The 21,150-nt window shown below is 38.5% G+C and overlaps 1 long non-coding RNA gene across 1 annotated transcript; it reads left to right on the top strand.

Moving 5' to 3' along the window:
* The first annotated feature begins 16 nt into the window (after positions 1 to 16).
* On the top strand, positions 17 to 966 carry LOC116582908. The gene is made up of 3 exons (XR_004282554.1): positions 17 to 99; positions 692 to 778; positions 863 to 966. It is a non-coding gene; the product is annotated as an uncharacterized LOC116582908 (long non-coding RNA).
* The last annotated feature ends 20,184 nt before the right edge of the window (positions 967 to 21,150 follow it).

Consider the following 21,150-nt stretch of genomic DNA (forward strand, 5'->3'; position numbering starts at 1 on the left):
GAGCTTCAAGATGGACATTTGTTAATTATTTTTTGATTCACTAATAACTGAAAACCAGTAGTGAATACTCAGAGCCCTGCCCAGATCTCTTCAAATTAGGTGTGTTTTATTGGTTTCTACATCTCTTCTGGTGAATAATCCCTCCTTCTGCTCTCTTAGTAAGGACAGCATTAACCAATTAGGTCATGCCAAGATTTGAATACCATAATACATCTGGTGCCAGATGAATTAGATAAGCTAGCGCTGACACTAGGAGATATTCTAATGAAACTGTGCTCTCTGATACTAACAAGTATCATAGCATTTCAGAATAGTGGAGACTTAGGTGATTATTCATCAAAAGCTAAGTGAACATGCTTACCTTAATCAGCAATAAGGTCAGAATAGGAACCATGGTGTCCTGAACCACAGGGAAATTAAGCTATGACTAATAGAGTGTGCAATATCCCTAGTTTCAGGTTAGATGGGCAGTTGACAATATTATTGCTAGTACAGATAATCAAAAAATATCAAGAGGGGATGAGCAGAATATTAAAGTCAGTTGCCCCTTACTCAGACTCCAGACATGCAAAAACTTTCAGAACCAAAATCCATTAAATGAAAGAGCAATAATACCTCAACAAGTGATTTCTATAGTGACTGCTTTTGTCTTTTCGAGAGATGGTTACCACTATTTCTCATATCTTTCAAGGACTATGAGATGCAGAGTCTGAATTGATACTGACACCTAGGGGTCCAAAGCAATATTGTGGCCCCTTGTTAAAACAGAATAATGAAGGTAGGTGATAAATGGAGTCTTGGGCTAGTCTATCTCACAGTGAGTCTAATAGGTTCACAAACACACAAAGTAATTATGTTCTAGTTCCAGAATACACAGTCTGTCTGGATACATTTGGAAGCTGGAAAAATGCTCATACTGGTCTCTGACAAGTGGAGTTAAGAGCCAATAGGATAAGCCAGGTAGAAAATTTCTCCCTCAAGGTAATAAATAAAAATCACAATACCTAATTGCAAGTGAGATTACTTCACTTTTAAAGATATTGCAGGGGCGCCTGGGTGGCTCAGTGGGTCAAAGCCTCTGCCTTCAGCTCAGGTCATGATCCCAAGATTCTGGGGTTCTGGGATCGAGCCCCGCACTGGGTTCTCTGCTCACCTAGGAGCCTGCTTCCCTTCCTCTCTCTCTGCCTGCCTCTCTGCCTACTTGTAATCTCTGTCTGTTAAATAAATGAAATTTTTTAAAAAATTAAAGATATCATGGATGCTGGGGTTGTGGGCCTCATCATTTCCCCAATTATTTCAACATTATAGACTATGAGAAAAACCAATGTATTATGGTAGATGTCAATAGACTACCATTGACTTAACATGGTAGCCTCAACAACAGCTGCTGTGCTAGATATGGTTATTTGACTATAATATTTCAGCATAACCTTTTGTGATTTTCACATGGCTATTAATCTGACAGATATGTTTTCAATACTGATCATGAAGGAAAAGTAAGAATAATTCATGTTCACCTGGAAAACAGAATATATTCAAAGTCATGCACCAGGGCATTATGTTATGCTATACTGTGACAGTCTTGTCCTCTGTTACAATATAATCTGAAAAGAAATTTATGTTCTTGACATTTTGGAGACTATAATTTTGACCCACTTTTTGAGATCATGTTAATTGGACCTAATGAGCAGATAAAGGCAGGTACTCTGGATGCCTTGGCAAGACCCTTGTACTTCAAAAGTTACTCCAGATCTATGGACACATGAACATGGTATTCACTAGTCTTACTATATGTAATAATACCCAAAGTCTCATTCCTGACAGAACACTGACAGCACTTTTTGCAGTCACTAGTAGGGCACCATTTCGGACAGGCAGTATCATTCAAAATGTGATATACTCCTTAAAATCTTGGCTGTAATCTGTTAGAATGCATAGGTCCAGAAACCAATAGGGAAAGTAGGTGTTGTTCCAGCCACCATCACATCCAGAAACCCATCTAATGCTTCCCAATAACACAGCTTTAGATTTATTGGATCTAGAAGTCCTGGTTCTCGGATCAGGGTACTTCCATCAAGAACACAGCAAAAGTTTCACTAATCATAAATTATGGCCACCACCTGGTCATTTGAGCTCCTTGTTTCTGTGGGCCAGAAAGCAAGAAAAAGAGCTGCTGTACAGGCTGGGACTGATCCTCATGAGATAGAATTAATGATCCATTGGGTAAGGTCTGAAATCCAAGGGTATAGTAGAATGCCCAGTTTTAACTGTGGAGACAAATATTATAACAATAATCTGACCAGGCATGATAATTAGGGGAAATCGCTGGTTTATGATCCCATCTCCTCAGAAAATTTGTCCGGACTAACAGAAGCACTGCTTCTGGGGGACAGGGCTAATCTGGAATGTTTTGCAGAGGGGGAAGATAATGAATAATCAGTTAAAATCTTAGGACAAATTGCGGAAGCCTAGACAGTAATTTATCCCACTACCCTTCTTATTATGTTTCCAGCCAAGTTAGTCACCAGCAATAATTTTAAGAAGACATACCAGTTTAGAGTGAATTTAATGTAAGAAGTGAGTGGGTATGAGGGACATCAACTTTATTGATCTTTGCAAAAGACTAACTTTTGGTGTCATTATCTCCATAGTTTTTTTATTTCACTTTTTCATTTCATCTATTTTATGAAATCATTCCATCTGCCTACTTTGAGTTTACTTTGATGTCCTTTTTCAAGTTTAAGTGGGCATTTATTTTTTAATTTTTATTTAAATTCCAGTTAGTTAACATACAATGTAATATTATTTTCAGGTGAATGGTATAGTGATTCAGCATTTCCATACAAAGCACCTAGTGCTTTGACTTCTTTACCAAGGTTCAATAATTCCTTCATTTTTACCTGTAATACTTCTTAAAACTTAAATCAAGGTAATATAACACTTCAAAAGAATTTATATAGCTATATACTAAATGCTGATTTTATCCAGGCATTTCTTTCTATTAAATGAAATTTAATCAATGTTTACTTATATTCATTCTGGAAGATGGGATTTGGGATGATAACTTTTCCATTATTCTATAGTTTATTTGATAGAATACTCTGTAAATTACACATATCATTTTAACAAAAATTTAAATCAATATTAAAATAAAAATAGGGGTGCCTGGGTGGCTCATTGGTTAATCCTCTGCCTTCTGCTCAGGTCATGATCCCGGGGTCCTGGGATCAAGCCCTGCATCAGGCTCTGTGCTCAGTGGGGAGCAGAGATCTTTTTGCCTACTTGTGATCTCTCTCTCTGTTAAAAAAAAATCTTAAAATAAAAATATAAATATGATTAATGATAGGCTTAATGAATTTAACTTTTGAACTTATTATCCAATCAAAATAATTTAGATTAATAATAGCTTAAAGTAATAGTCTATAACTAATAATTACTTGATAAAAATTTTTAACTTCATAATCTAAAGAATTAACATTTCTAAAAGCTATCATACATTTAATAATGTATTATACATGGCTTCAAGTTATGATCATTTAGAAAGCATATTCAACTTGTTTTAAAAATAATTTGAGGCAGCTTAATATTAATTATAATACTAAAATATCTAATAAATACAGGATAGAGACCACCAAAAAGAAATAAGTAGCTAAGTGTTATCATAAGGTTTTTAGTGTATTAATAAAAATTAACATTGATTAGCTTTGGCATATTAAAATTTCATATTCTGATATACAAACAAATCAAATAATCTAAAGATAAACATTTCCTGGGAAAAAAGATAAATCTCTCACATGTGTTTACAAAAACTATAAATTAGAAAATTTATAGATAAATAAGGAATCTGCTGGAAAATAAACTCATCTACTTTTTTGTATAAAATGCAGGAATACTTTAATACAGATTTTTTTATATATAAGGTCTCTAAATGCTCAAGCCATAACATAGAGTCAGAAGGCTGATGTTTCTCACTTATTATATATAAGTTCATATTCCCCTCAATTTAGAAATACAAGACCAATTTAGAAATACTAGGCTCTAACTCCTGAGCTATGGAGCCAACTCTCAATTTAGAAATAATATGAATAAGCATATGACAGTTAAGTAATTTCATAAACGGGGGACATAGAATACAAACTTTGATTGTATTTTTATGTCCCTTTCTTTCCCAAGAAGCTTTAAGCCTAAATAACTTGACAGACAAGGCAAATTCTAATAGAATTTTATTATCACCTGATAGAAAATAATACCATGAATAAGAGATTACATAACAATTTTTTAAATCATAACCCCAAAACTTAAAATACTATAAATACTAAAATAGTAAAGAAGAAGGTAAATCCCTCAGAAATATAGCACCAGTAACTCCCTTATCCATTTTGTTGCATGGGTGGTAAGTGATAGAGAACTCTTGGGAGTTGACTAGATTTTGTTATAGAGTTTATGTGACATTTGAAAAAATATATGATTCTGACTTCATATTTCAGTCAAGGCTATTTTTTTTAACTTTCATAATGTGAGAGATACAAGGAGCCAAAAAGTGGTCTCAAAATCCTCCTGTCAGGCACCTGGGTGGCTCAGTGGGTTAAGCCGCTGCCTTCGGCTCAGGTCATGATCTCAGGGTCCTGGGATCGAGGCCCGCATCGGGCTCTCTGCTCAGCAGGGAGCCTGCTTCCCTCTCTCTCTCTCTCTGCCTGCCTCTCTGTCTACTTGTGATCTCTCTCTGTCAAATAAATAAATAAAATCTTAAAAAAAAAAAAAATCCTCCTGTCAAATGTTATCTGTCTTAAATCACTATTATAACCCTAAAATTCCACAATCATAAATATCTGTATCTTGTAAGGGTGATGGTTTGATTCTATATACTCTCTTTGGCTGATTAAATCTAGTAGTATTTACCTAAAATTCTAACTATATAATAATTGATCCCACATACATATATATCCAACACAGAAACACCAATACATAAAAGGTGCATTGAAAATTTCTATTTGAACATCTTACAGACTTTACTAACTAATATAAATTCATGCCAAATAACCTAAAGTCATTCTCCATTGGGTTAAAATGACATGAAATTTTTATAAATTAAATTACTTTTATTTTATATATAAATTTTTGTTTGATTTTTTAATATTTTATTGTATTTTTACATCATTTAGAGAGTTAAGTGTTTTCTCCTAAGGATACTTTTCTTTTGATTTTAGAAAAAAAAATTTCATGTTACTATACTAAAAAAATGAAGCTATTGAAAAATTGGGCATATGCAAAAAATAGAAAAAGATGAAGTAGCACTCATTTATAATAAAATAGAAATAAAATATATTATTTATTACAAGTTATTTTCTGTTTGTGAATTTATTGCTATTCTGTCCTGGACTCTATACTATGCTAAGACCCCAAACTAGAAAAGAGTGTCAGACCCTAGGAAGTGTTTACGAGCAACTGCAAGGTTCAGAGGAATCTTAAAAGATAAGAAAAAAAGATATTTTCTTTGGGATGATTGTGTGTTTAAAGAATATAAATATTTTATTTTATACAAGTTTGAAAGCATGGAAAATAAAGCTTGAATTTTAGGTAGGGAACTAATTTATAAGTGAAATTTGAAAAAAATGGCTAAAATACATGAAAATTTTGAAATTTGGCTTTGAAAGTTATATTAATAGTTGTGGAGAGATTAAAACTACCTTTCTATATGTGAAGTGCAAATATGATTAATAGAATTTTAGAGCAAACTGAGCATTAATTAACTGACACTAAGCAATTTGTTGTAGGTTTACTGGCTTTCTTCCAAGTTAATATGTCCAAAATAAACAGATTTTTTTTTTTAAGCTCAATTTTGAAAGAAGCACACACACACACACACAAAATCTTTGTTAATGTGAGGTTTCTTCTATACTGAAATATAGAGGACAAAGTAATAGCAACTAAAATGTCAAGTCAAGTAAGTAATTTAGATTGTGCTTTTCACAAACTCTCCTGGAAGATGCATTTCTCTGTGAAATGAAATGTACCACACAGGATATTTTGAGATAATTTTTGACAAGCAATGGTATCAAGCCTAAATAATTTTTTTCAGCATAATAGTCTTTTCCCATCTAAATGTCACCACATTCCTAGAATCTCAGTGAAAAGTGTGTGAAATATTTTACAATATACAAAGTTCTTAAGGAAAAAGATGTATTTCTACCTTGTTCTGATACAACTTAACTATTCCAAGAGGTTGGCTCTGTTTATGCATATTAATATAGTTTTTATGTGTATTAATATAGTTTTGAAATAATTGTGGCAGAATTATAGTTATGTATTATTTTCCTCTTCTCCCTAAACACAAAGTTTTAATTTTAACAAACCAAAAAAAAAAAGCATCCACACTGTAGATCTGTTATCTCATGGAACCAGTACTGGAAGACCACATACAATAAGAGTGAATGAACAAGTGCGCGCATGTGCGCGCGCGTGTGTGTGTGTGTGTGTGACAGAGTGGGGGGAGTGAAGAGAAAGAAACTGAGACCTAAAATTCTCAGGCTACCTAAATCTTCCCCTCACTGTTCTTGTAGATAATGAAAAAAAACATGTGCCCAAGTTATGTTGTAATTGTTCTCTACAGGATGCTTCCTCTGAGTTAATTAACTGAATACCCACATATGCATTAATATAATGTGTTGATGAAGAACAAGAACAAAGGACTCCAAGAACCTGAAACTTTGCCTGCCATGATTAAGCCACATTCTGCCACTATGTCCGGAAGATGTACTATCCATTTGATCTATCTACCTTTGATACTAATTTCTTAAGTGCAATGCTCAATTATTGCCTCTAGATTCATATACTTATAATGGTATCCAAAGTTATTTTAAACTAATGCTTTTATAAAGTCAGCAGAAATGATTCATGGAAAATACCGCAAGTTACAATATGGAATAAGATTTATATACAGTTAACTTGATTAAAATTATGCATTCAAGAAGTTATACATATCTACTATATTTCCTTACTCAGTACCACTAGAGGTTACTCTACCTTTAATGTTTTAATCAAGAGACCCTTATTTGGATGATCTGCTTGTGACTGAAAAAATATTCCCAAGGAGTAAACAATGGAAAAAAGATACTTGGATTTTCGTTTTCTTTTCATATGATGTTCAATAAACTATTTTTTTTTGCATTACTGCTTTCTATTCTTCATATAACATTAAAATATAAAATAATATAATATAAAGGAGTAAAAGAGTCACAGAGGTTATAATAATATTTGAAGTATATGCCAAATAAAGCTAAAATTGCAGAGAACAATGAAGCTAGGTAAAGCCATAAGGCAACATAAAGGTATTATATTTCATGAAGGATACAAAGAGAATGGAGCTTAATAAACCAAAGACACTTGAAGCAATTAAAAAAGAAAAGACTGATTTTCACATTCAGCTCAATGTTTTTAAGCTGTCTTTTGGAAGAGGGAAATCAAGCCATGATACTACTAGGCAGCCAAAACAAACCTGCTATTATAGAACATCATGAAAACTGGCCAATTGACCTTCTTCTCCTAGCTCCTTTCCATGAAGCAAATACTATTCTTACTTCAAGAATTTGCCACTATAAATAAGAAATATATTTGTCTTTTTTTTTTAAATAAAATTTCTCTAGAATACAAACCATGTGGGAAAATTTGTAGAGAAAGCTATGACAAGTAAAAGAAATGTTAAAAAAAAAAAAAAAAGAAAAAAGAAAAGAAAAATACCTCATTAGATCCATAGGGTTAAAAACTAATTAACTAAAACATACAGTTATTATCATGTTTTCAATTAATTGAACATTTCACTTGGATATGATACTGGTTGTTAACTAGACTGTGAAATCCACGAGATTTTATGTTTATTAATTTCTTATTTCTTAACTGGAGATGCTTGTTATGGCACCTTACAACTGTTTGGAATTCAGCAAATAACTTGAATGAAAGAATAAATTAATATCAAACAGAATCATGATTTTAAAGTTACTAATATTAATATTTTTACATCAATTCAGTTACAAATGAATTCAGATGATGCTTGAGTACGTACCCAGGGGTTTTACTAGGTCCCACCCATTCATCCATCTATCCATTAATTCACCAATTAAGAACAAATTATTGAACATCTAATATGTTCTAAGCTACTATAATAATTAAACGGTAATAATTAAACTGTAATAATTAAAGCACAAAGATAAGAGTAAAATTCATAGACAAGCCCTGTGTTTTCATGGAACTTATAATTTATTAGTGAAGGCAATAATCCAACTAATACAAAAAGTGCATAATAAGATTGAGTTAATGAAATGTACTGTGAATAGAAGCAACAGGAAAACTTAATACAATTTCATCTGAAACCTAATGGGATGAGTCAGAGTTAACCATTTGCAATTGCAGAGAAAGTGTTTATAGGAAAAGGAAGAGCACATACAAAGCCTGGATATGAGAAGGGGGCTTGATTAACCGGAGAGACTGAAACAATCTAATACTATATACACATGAGATATGGGAATAAGGATAGCAAAACAAGAGATAAAATAAATAGTGAGGATTGACTAGGAAAAGAATATTTTAAGCTATGATGAATGGCAAATAGGAAGGCAATAGGAAGCCAATAAAGGTTTTAAGCAGATGAGTGACAAAACTATTACAGTGTTGTAGTAAGATCATCCTGACTGCAATGTGAAGATTGAATTGAAGATGAAAAAACAAATCCAGAGCTTAACGTCTTAGTCTCCAACTGTGTTTCATGTTAATATCACTGTGGATATCATTAACAATAGACATCACACTTAGAGAAATCAATAAAAGTTCCAGTAAAATCTCCAGCAGCAACAAGAACATCTAAACTGAATTCTAATAAAAATATTTATTCTATAACTGGGTCAAAAAGAAAAAAAGAAAAGAGAATGAGAGGGAGAGCAGAAGAGGGAGAGAAAGAGGAGGAAAGAGAAGCTTTACTAAATATTATTTACAAGAACCTTAGCTTCACCCACAAAACCAAATTTTAAAGGGTTATAGATATGATCATAGATAAAATCAATTTTATGTATTTTACAGGTATCATATTATTCATAATGATATTCCCCCATAAATCTATGTCCAAAACATGGACACACATTTACATAAAATATGTTTGTAATTGTCATATTTCAATTGTGATGTTAATAAATCCTCAGTTTATTGGATGGAGGAAAATAGCATACATATATTATTATAGTGTGGGGAATTTTCTACCCAAAATGAACTAAATAATCCAAATTATTTCACAAGGACTACTGAACAGCTGCCAAATGAAAACCACTCTTGGTCAAAATCAATGGGATTCTGATTCAGACTAATAATATATAAGCTAACCGTGCATAATGTTTATCAGATCCCCAAGTGTCTATACTGTTTATAAGTTTTTGAGCAAGACAGGACCCATGATAATTCTTTCCAGATCACTAGTAAAACTTTATTGCAGGGGCATCTGGGTGGCTTAGTTGCTTAAGTGTCTGCCTTCAGCTCAGGTCATGATCCTAGGGGCTTGGGATCTAGCCCTATTGGGCTCCCTGATCAGCAGGTGTCCACTTCTCCCTCTGCCCCTCTCCCTGTTTGTAATTTCTCTCTTCCTCTCTTAACTAACTAAATAAAAATCTTTGGGAAAAAAAAAAAAACTATATTGCAGTGGTTTAGGTTAATAGACTCTACATGCCCCAAATGCATATAAATGTTCTGATGAGTTACATATTTTCTGATAAATGAGTGGTACTGACATCTTATGATGTACATGTAGTCTTTGACGATGATGATTTTAATAAGTACAAATGTTGGTTTGATGATGACTTAGAAAAGAATAATAAATGAAACCCAAAATTCTACAATTTTTTTTATTTTATTCATGTTGAAAAAATTATAAAGTAAACTCATTGGAGATAGTAAATGAGAAATGACAGAAATAAAGACAATCAATGAAATATATGAATCTAGAATAAGCAAAGTTTGTAGGTAAAGTAGAAAGATCTCTATAACTTTCTCTTATAAATTATTATTTGATTTGGTTAAGGCAATTGAAATATGAATTTTCTGTCATCTTAGCTGTTTTCTTCTACTTGTCCTTCTCCTTGACTCTTCTTATACTTTGTCATTCTCCTTTTTTCCCTCCTTCTTCTGCTACTAGTATTATTACAATTATAATTATTACTATTACTATAATGACAGCAATCCCTCACTGAATTACTCAACATTTACTCTAAAGCAGGGACTGCGCTATTAGTCCCATTACATTATTTTACTTAATCCTGTCACTGTACTCATGAGGTAAGAACTATTATCATTGTAATATTTCCACTGAAGTAACAGTTTAAAATAAATCAAATGGTTTTTGAAAGTCACATAGCTATAATATATAGTGTTGGTGCTGATATCCAAGCCTATCTGATTCCAGAGTCCCTGACCTTAAATGCTATGTATTCTTCATCTAGCATAAGAGTTTAGCTGGGGCTCAAACTAAATAAGTCAACAAATGCAGTCAATATTCTATCAGTCTGTCAGTTTTCTGTTTTGATTATTTGTTCATTTAATTTTCCCTTTTCTTTTCTTAAGGGCAACCCATGCAGTTTACCACCTCAGATATGAAGAAAATTGTTAAAACAATGTCAACAAAAAGTCTTTACTCTAGGAAAGTACTTTCTGACAAGCCAGAGAGACATTGGATGAGAAATAAATATGAAATTCTTGTCTCAGTCTCTTTTAATGAAATCAGCACTTACTATTCCCTTGTGTCCCTAGTAGGAAACATAATAATTTGAAGGACTTAAGAAAATCAGGACTAGTGTCCCACTTCCATGTCTGCCTATGGAAAAGCATAATATTCAATGATCTCACACATTTCATGTGGTGCTATATCCAACACAGCAGGCACATTCCCATGATAAGGCAGCCATAATGGGAAGATATCTAGGAGAGAAGATGCCCTAGACACTGCATACTGCAATATCATGACAAACAAACAAACAAACAAAAACAGACCAGTTTCCCTCAGCTTTTCAAAAATGCTTAAAGACTGGTGGGGAGAAAAAGTCAAGAGGGAAAGGGAGGCTATGGAGCAGTTCAGGCGCATTCCATAGGTGCAGAGTATGGCAAGTATCATATTTATCAGATCCAAAGGAAGCACAAAGAACCAGTGACACCTCACTGTACAACAGAATTGGATGTTCAAGAGGCAGAACAGATAAGGTACACATTGGCATACAACAACTTAGGGAGTGCAAGGATGAGATGAGACCTATAAAAAATACCACTATGGAGATAAATATGCTTGCTTCTGAAGACAGACAACATCATGGGAAAAGAAAGAGAGCAGGAAACTCTTTGAGAGAAGGCAGAGTGTGCTTACAGGAAGTAGAAACTTTCAAAATAAACTAGTGCTTACCAAGCCTGGGGCATCACAATGCCCAACTTCAAGCTATAACAAAGCTGTGATCATCAAGACAGAATGGTACTGGCACAAAACAGACACATAGATCAATGGAACAGGATAGAAAACTCAGAAATGGACCCACAACTATATAGGCAACTAATCTTCAACAAAGCAGGGAAGAATATTCAATGGAAAAAGGATAGTCTCTTTAATAAATGGTGTTGGGAAAATTGTACAGCCATAAGTAGGAGAACAATTCTCTTACACAATACACACAGATACACTCAGAATGGATGAAAGACCTAAATGTGAGATAGGAACCCATCAAAATCCTAGAGGAGAACACAGGCAGTAACCCCTTTGACCTCGGCTGCAGCAAATCTTGCAAGACACGTCTCTAAAGGTAAGGGAAACAAAAACAAAAATGAACTATTGGCACTTCCTCAGGATGAAAAGCTTCTGCATGGCAGTGGAAACAGTCAAAAAACTAAAAGGAAACTTAAGAAATGGGAGAAGATATTTGCAAATGACATAACAAATAAAAGGCTGGTATCCAAGATCTGTAAAGAACTTATCAAACATCACACACACAAAAAAAAAAAAAAAAAAAAAATTTCAGTCAAGAAATGAGGAGAAGACATGAAGACATGAACAGACACTTCTCCAAAGAAGACATACAAATGGCCAACAGACACATGAAAAACTGTTCCACATCACCCTTTGTCATCAGGGAAATACAAATCAAGGCCACAATGAGATACCACCATACAGCAGTTGGAATGGCTAAAATTACCACAACAGAGAACAACAAATGTTGGTGAGGATGTGGAGAAAGAAGAATCCTCTTACACGGTTGGTTGGAATGCAAGTTGGTATGACCATTCTGTAAAATAGTAGGGAGATTCCTCAAGACGTTAAAAATAGAGCTACCCTACAACCCAGCAATTCCACCACTAGGTAAATACCAAAGATACAGAGTTAGTGAAAAGAAGGGGCACCCGCACCCCAATGTTCATAGCAGCAACGTCCACAATAGCCAAACTGGCAGGAGTTAAAATGCACTTCAACAGAAGAATAGATATAGAAGATGTAGTTCATATATACAATGGAATATTATCCAACCATCAGAAAGGATGAATACCTACCATTTACATTGATATGGATGGAATTGGAGGATATTATGCTAAGTAAAATAAGTCAATCAGAGAAAGACAATTACCAGATGGTTTTACTCATATTTGGAAAATAATAGTGCAGAATATCATAGGGAAAGGAAGGGAAAACTGAATGGGAAGAAATCAGAGAGGGAAACAAACCATGAGAGACTCTTAATTCTGGGAAACAAATTGAGGGCTGTGGAAGGGGAGATTTGTGAGGGGATAGAGTAACCGGGTGATGGACATAAAGGAGGGCACATGATATGATGAGCATTGGGTGTTATACATAACTAATGAATCACTGAACACTACATCAAAAACTAATGATGTATTATATGGTGACTAACTGAACATAATAATAAAAATAAAAATAAAAATAAAAAAACAAGCATGAGTTTGGTCTCACATCTGCCTTTTCCCAACACTAGTTCAGTCAGGTTAAGTATTCTAGCAAAATTTAAAATTATTCGCACCCATAGGAATAAGGAGCTATGTAACTCTGGATGGTACTGCATTAATCTAGACCAATCTAAACTAAAAAGACAACCACCACTCCCACTGGCTTAGTTCTCTAAACACAAGAGTAATTTACATCAATTTTAATCAATAAAATAAAAAGAGCAGCTATTTTGACTGGTTTGCAAGAAAATGACTAAGATCATTTTTTATTTCAACCATTTATTTTGGAGTATAATATTCTAAAATGCATGTTTGTCTAGAGATAAAAAGTGAAATGTCAATCATTCCAGGAACGAGATTTCTAATCTCTCCAAACATTTTTTCTACCTCTTCACTAGAAGAGCCATTTGAATTATTGCACGCTGTTATTTCAGTGGAAAAAAATAATATGAAGTGATATTATGAAATCATACAAGTTAGTCACTTCCACAATTTCTATATAAAAAATCTTACAGGAATCATAGGCTTAGAGAGATAATGCATGTGATGACTTTTCTCTAATTAGCTCTTAGGCTCTATCAATTCATACACCCTACAATTCTACAGATAATGTCACTTGATTAGTATTACAAGTCTAATTGTCAAAGAGATGTTATATGTAAAACGGAGATAAAATTAACTTAGATACCTGGTACATTAAGCAAATGGCCTATAGTGCTTCCTGTGGAATAGTGAAGGAAGAGGGCTTGTTTGTTGCTGCATATTTTCCAGGATATCACTGTTTTACTGCCCTTATAGTACTGGAATTTAATTGGAAGAATAAAACAATTATTTCTAATCTGCTTCTCTTTTTAATGTATATATAGGTAGTATTTGAATAAAATCAGTGTTTTAAATGTAAAAAGTAATAATAATAATAATTTTAATAATATATATGTTAAGATTATATCTGATAGTAATGGACGCTTCAACTGAAATAATACAATATCCCAGAAAATAAGAACACTTATGCTAGCAAAAATATTGATGGGTAGATTACTACAAGGAGTTGGTTAAATATATATTAAAAATCAACTAATCAAAAATTAGTAAAATGAACCAAGAAAGCACTTATCTGATGTAACAAGAATTCATCTTAGCTAACATTATAACCCTGTCCACTTTCTTAAAATCTCTCCCTACTATGTCATAAAGCCATAGTCACCAGTCAATTAAAAAATAATTAAAAGAAAAACCAACAGCAAAACAAACTGTGAAGTTGACTCTTCTCTGTTCAGTTAGCACATTTCTCAGGCTCAAATCACTGTTTATGCTCTCTCCTCATCTCTCTCAGGTACTGGGAATTACAGCTCAAAAGAAGGGTCATTCTGTACCCCATTGTTCATAGCAGCAATGGTCACAATAGCCAAACTGTGGAAAGAGAAAAGATGCATTTTGATATAAGAATGAATAAAGAAGATATGGTCCCTATATACAAAGGAATATTGCACAGCCATCAGAAAGGATAAAGACACAACTTTTGTATCAACACGGAAGGTTCTGTAGAAGATTATACTGAATGAAATAAGTCAAGCAGAGAAAGACAATTATCATATGGTTTCACTTACTTGTGGAGTATAAGAAATAACATGGAGGACATAAGAGAAGGAAAAGAAAAGTGAATTGGGGTAAATCGGAGGGGGAGACAGCATGAGAGACTATGGACTCTGAGAAACAAACTAAGGGTTTTAGAGAGGAAGGGGGTGGGAGGATGGGTGAGCGTGGTGGTGGATGTTAAGGAGGACATGTATTGCATGGCACACTGGGTGTGGTGTATAAACAATGAATCTTGGAACACCAAAAAAAAAAAAAAATTTTTTTAAAAAGCAAATATCAGGAAGAACATGGCCTGGCATGATTCTACTGCATCAGAGTTGGCAGAGGTCTGACAGTTCAGAGACCACAGTTAGAGGGTGAGTGTGATAGATGGGATGCTACTAAGGTACTATATTTATTTCTTCTTATATAAAAGAACAAACAATAGGTAATATTAATTTTGTCTTTGAAAACAGGAAATGTAGGTTTGGTACTGATGATAAGATTTCTAATTCTAGCAGTAGTATGGCACACATTCATTAAAGGATCATTACTTAAATCCTGGAGAAAACATACTCTGGAGTGTACTGTTGGTCTTTCCCTAAGTGAGATCTCTACCACCATCAGTACCTGAAACAAACTCTGGATGCAAATGTCCAAATTCTCACAAAGAACCTACAACTACTGGCAGATTTGGAGAGCTTAACTTTCAACTTTGTATTGAAGCATAAACCTTGGCAGAAGAATAAGAGGTCCCACAAGTCTCTAGTAGGTCAAAGTTTAATAATACCCATAGTCCCAAATGTAATTTCACCCTGGAAGAAAGCAGTCATAATTCTACTCCTCAGAATTTCCATAGATTAAGATCAAAGAATATTATCTCATGAGCAAAGATTATTAAGACAACAAGGAAACAAGCTACTGTGAGTGAAAGTATAAACTGGAAACATTATTTTTAGAACACAAAGGATTTCATATATTAGAATTACCTGATATATAATATGGAGTAACAAATGCGAACTTTGAAAACATGATTGATATCTTAAAAGTGAGTATCATGGCATTGTTTTTCAAAGAGCAAACAAAAAGATGTGTAATAGAAAAATAAATTTTTATTCTTAAAATTTTTTTAAATTTTTTATTTATTTGACAGACAGAGACCACAAGTAGGCAGAGAGGCAGGCAGAGAGAGAGAGGGGGAAGCAGGCTCCCCGCTGAGCAGAGAGCCCAATGCGGGGCTCGATCCCAGGACCCTGGGATCATGACCTGAGCCGAAGGCTGAGGCTTAACCCACTGAGCCACCCAGGCGCCCCTATTCTTAAAAATTTTGTAATGGAATTTTTTCAACAGCATATTAGAGAACCATGAGAGTTAGTGGACTAGAAGTTAGGTCTGAAGACAACCAGTATGGAAAAGAGAGATCCAAAAAATTAGATCTTTGAGAGAAAGGTTAAAAATATATATATGATAGCTAAAATAAAAGGTTCTAACATACCTCTAGCTTAAGTTTCAGGAATTTGGAACTCAGAACTATGGATGAGCACTAAACATGCTATATTAACAGTATATATTGGAGAACCAATACATGGCAAGATAACGAGTAAGAACCTCAGAATTGACAGAAGAGTGACTCCTTATTACAATAAATTGAGTATAACTAATAAGGCTTCATAAAATATTCAACCTAAATCTGTGTACTTGGAGTAAAATGCTAAATTACCAAGGACATGGAGAAGGTTTTAAAGTAGACTGCAAGGAAAGCTGCATAATTTACAAATGAATACCTGGAAGGATGCATCTCAGAAGCAACAATAAGAATTTAAGAGGATAAAGGAAAATAAGTGTCAGTTGAGAATTAAAATGTCCTGCAGATTCTGCCTGACAGGAACTAGAGTGGGATACAAATATGAGGGTGAAAAATAAAACAGAGATCCTGAGTTTACCACCACCATCTAACCCAACTGCGCTCTTGTAAAATTTTACAAACAGACGGTGATGGGCCGGCTGGGAAACCGGGACTCCAAAATGGTGGATCTTCCCACCAACCCTCTCCAAGATGGCGGACTTTCCCGCCACCCTCACTGCGGCCTCCACATCACCGTCAGGAGACAAACTTTCCACCCAGGAGCTTCCAAATTGGAAACTGGCCATCACAGACCACCCCCGCCCCATACCCTCAGATCACCACATACCCAATGGGTGCAAAGCTATGCCCTACCTCAACCCAATAAAATGACCTCGCCAACTCCCTCCCAGTGTGACTTCCCCGACTCACTATCCCCCTCTCTCTCTTTCTGTGAGTCACCAAACCTTGCCCGAGAATGCTTGCAATAAAGTTTATCTCTCGGATCCATTTGCCTCCTAGCCTCTTTTCTTACTATCACCAGTGGAGAAACTTTACATTTGGTGCCAGCACCTGGGATGGAGGTTGAGCCCTTGTCTGGCACAGAGGCTCCCTCTTCCTCACCTGCAGACTGCAACCTCCCGCCGCCCACCTCGAGAAGGCTTACTTCGGAGCCTGCTGTGGTGAGTGTTCCCTGGCCCCTGGTCCACTTCCAGGTCGCCCTGTCCTAGCTGCGGCCGCATCTGAGCAGACCTCCAGCCACCTGGGGGCCCCGCCAGTCCCAAGGAATCGGGAGACGTCCTCATTCCGCGGGAACTGCTGTCCCTCCGGTGACCCAGTGCACGGACAAGGGGACGCTCTCCTTCGTAATCTGAGTCGGTCGGTGAAGGGGACCATGGGAGCCTCCCAATCCAAATTCGACCCCCAGACGCCCCTGGGCTGCCTCCTGGCCAACCTCCGTACCAGGGCTTACACAGGCGACGCCTTATACATCGTTGTACCGTTGCCTGGCCTCAATACAAATTGGACAACCAATCGCACATCTGACTATCAGGTGCTCACAGATTTCGACAACATATGCAGGCGTCAAGGCAAATGGTCCGAAATTCCCTATGTCCAAATTTTCTGGACCCTTCGGTCTCGGCCGTCCTTGTGCTCCTGGTGTTCAACCTCTCAAGTCCTCCTGCTCGCGCCCCTCCCCGCACTCCACGCATGTCCCCTACCGCACCCGCGGAACCAGACCCTCCTCTTCAGTCCTCTCTGAACCGCCCCAAGACCTTTCTGTACCCCCCACTCGAGCTCCCCACCTTACCCTCTTCTCCTCCTTATAGCCCCCTCCTCAACCTCCACGCCTCCTGAGCCCTCCAGGGAATCGGCGACCCCAGCACCCCCGTAGGCCCCAAAAGCCTTTTCCGAGGTCGAGCCCCCACCCTCGGCACAAGTGGAGTCTCTGCCGGACTTCCCATCCCCCCCTCCCATTTCAGCCCAGACGCGGTCCCAAGATCCTCCCTCCAGCTTAATCTGGCCCTTAAGGGAGGTGGCTGGAGCCGAAGGGGTCATCCCAGTGCATGCACCCTTCTCCCTACATGACCTCTCCCAAATTGAGAAATGCCTGGGTTCCTTCTCGGCCAACCCGAGCCAACTTTTCATAAAAGAGTTCCAATACCTGGCCCAAGCCTATGATCTTACCTGGCATGACTTACATGTGGTTCAGACCACTACCCTCACCACCGAGGAGAGGGAACGCATCCAGGTTGCTGCCCGAGAACATGCCGATCAAGTCCATCTCACGGTCGCCACCCGCTGTAGAGCCCGGATGGGACTATCAGAATGGCCAAGATGGCCGCCAGTGGCGAGACCGCATGGTTCAGAGCCTTATCGCTGCCATGAGGGCAGCTCCAATAAAGCGGTTAACTATGGTAAGATCAGGGAGGTTATCCAAGCCCCGGATGAAAACCCGGCCCTGTTCCTTAACCGGCTGACTGAGTAACACAGTACACCAGATTAGACCCGGCCTCCCTGGCGGGAGCCACAGTCCAGAACCACTGTCCTGACCCACTTTATTTCTCAATCCACGCCGGACATCAGAAAGAAATTAAAAAAGGCAAAGGAGGGCCCCCAGACCTCCATCTCTGACTTGGTGAAAATGGCCTTTAAGGTTTTTAACTCCCGAGAGGAGGTAGCAGAACTCAAACAGCAAGCCAGACTCCTGCAGAAGGTCCAATTACAAACCCAGGCCTTGTTGGCGGCCTTGTGGCCAGCTGGTTCCGGGAATCAGCAACAAGGGGCAACCGGTACCCCTCCGGGGGCATGCTTTAAATGTGGTGCAGAAGGGTACTGGGCCCGTCAATGCCCTAACCCAAAGGCACCCATAAAGCAGCGCCCTCAGTGTCACCAGATGGGACACTGGAAGTCGGACTATCCTAGCCTCAGGGGAATCCTCGGCGCCACTACATGGGGGAAACCCTGAACCGGCAAGTCCTGCTTTCCAGCTATTGGGGCTGGAGGACGACTGAAGGAGCCCAGACTTGGATACCCCCTCACCCAAGCCGAGCCCAGGGTAATGCTCCAGGTAGGGGGTAAGTTCATCTCCTTTTTGCTGGACACAGGGGCTACCTACTGAGTCCTGCCATCCTACTCGGGACCCACACATGCCTCACCAGTGGCAGTGATGGGGATCAACGGTACCTCCTCTTCCCCTAGGATGACCCAACATCTTACTTGCAGCCTGGATGGTTTCCCTTTCTTCTCATTCATTCCTCCTAATCCCCACCTGCCCAGTGCCTTTCTTGGGAAGAGATATCCTCCAAAAACTGTGGGCCGCCATCCGCCTCTCTCCTCCTTCAGCCTTGCAGTGTCTCCTACTGCCACTCCTCCCCTCTCTTCCAACTCCTATGCCAACAAACCTACCCGCCATTAATCTCCAAGTTTAGGACACATCCAAACCCACCGTCGCCTCCCACCACAGTCCAGTTCATACCCAGTTAAAGGATATCTCCACATACCCCTCTGGGGCTCAGTTCCCCACCTCCCTTATCCATCGTCGGGATCTCAAAACTATAATGGAACACCTAAAGCAGGAGGGCCTTCTCATTCCTACCAACTCTCCCTGCAATACCTCCATCCTGCCTGTACGAAAGCCATCAGGGGCTTATCGGCTGGTAGAGGACCTATGGCTCATTAATGAAGCCATCATCCCACTCCACCCTGTCGTCCCCCTCCACCCTGTCATCCCCAACGCCTATGCCCTGCTGTCTCACATCCCTCCTGGCACTTCTCATTTCACGGTACCTGACCTAAAGGATGCATTCTTTACTATTCCCCTGCATCCTGAATCCTATTTCCTGTTCGCTTTTACCTGGTAAGATCCTGACACCCATGTTTCTGGGCAACTTACCTGGACAGTCCTACCACAAGGGTTTCGAGACAGCCCCCACATTTTCAGCCAGGCCCTGGCGGCCGACCTCCAGGAATGCCTTCTGGAGACCAGTACCCTGCTGCAATATGTAGATGACCTGCTTCTCTGTAGCCCTTCCCTCCTCACCTCCCAGGAAAATACCTCTACCCTACTAAACTTCCTGGGAGCTAGGGGGTATGGAGTAAACCCACCTAAGGCCCAGCTATGTACCCCATCAGTCACATATCTAGGGATCTTTCTGACTCCTACCTCTAAATCCCTTACTGGGGACCGTATTCACCTCCTCTGAGAACGGCACCCCCCCCCCCACAGGGTGCAGATGAGATACTCTCCTTCCTGGAACTCATGGGGTTTTTTAGACACTGGAATCCAAACTTCTCTATCCTGGCCCGGCCTTTGTACCAAGCAGCCAAGGAAACCCCCCAGGGTCCCTTAACTGATCCTACCTCAATCCAGCATGGATTTTCAAAGCTCCAAGACCGCCTCATCAAGGGTCCAGTTCTGGCCCTCCCGGACCCTACTAAACTGTTCCATCTCTTCACAGATGAACGTTCTGGGTTGGCCACCAGCCTTCTGGTCCAGCCCACTGGGCCTACATATAGGGCAGTGGCCTACCTGTCTAAACAGTTACACCCCACCACCCGGGGTTGGCAACCCTTTCTCAGGGTGCTGGCTGCCGCAGACTCCCTCACTAAGGAGGCCCTAAAATTGACCCTAGGACAGCTTCTTACAGTCTACTCCCCCCACCGACTCACAGAGCTCCTTGGCCATCGGTCTCTGGCCCAGTTGACTCCCTCCCGGGTGCAGCTGTTCCATTTGCTATTTGTCGAAAACCCTCAGATATCTTTGTCTGTCTCCCCCAGCTTAAACCCTATGACTTTAGTGCCTGCACCCTCGCCTACCTCTGACCCCTCTCACTCTTGCCTCAACTTCTGGAGGACTTTACCCCCTCTTACCCTGGACTCTCTAATCAACCCCTGACTAACCCTGACCGCATCCTGTTTGTGGATGGCAGCTCCCTTCTGACCCCAGATGTCCTGTGTCACACCGCCTACACTGTAGTTACCTCTGAGGCAGTTGTCGAAGCAGTCCCCCTTCCTCTTGGGACTACCTCCCAGAAGGCAGAGCTGATAGCTCTAACCTGGGTGCTCCACCTGTACAAGGGACAGCGAATCACTATTTACACTGATTCCATATATGCTTATCTCATATCCCACACTCACTCGGTTATTTGGCAAGATAGGGGATTCCTGACTATCAAAGGCACCCCTATCATAAATGGGCCGCTCATTGCCAGGCTCCTCAAGGCCCTGTGCCTACCCACTGAGGTCGCCATTGTCCACTG

Source organism: Mustela erminea, chromosome 2 (assembly GCF_009829155.1).
Source record: "Mustela erminea isolate mMusErm1 chromosome 2, mMusErm1.Pri, whole genome shotgun sequence".
Classification (NCBI taxonomy): Eukaryota; Metazoa; Chordata; class Mammalia; order Carnivora; family Mustelidae; genus Mustela; species Mustela erminea.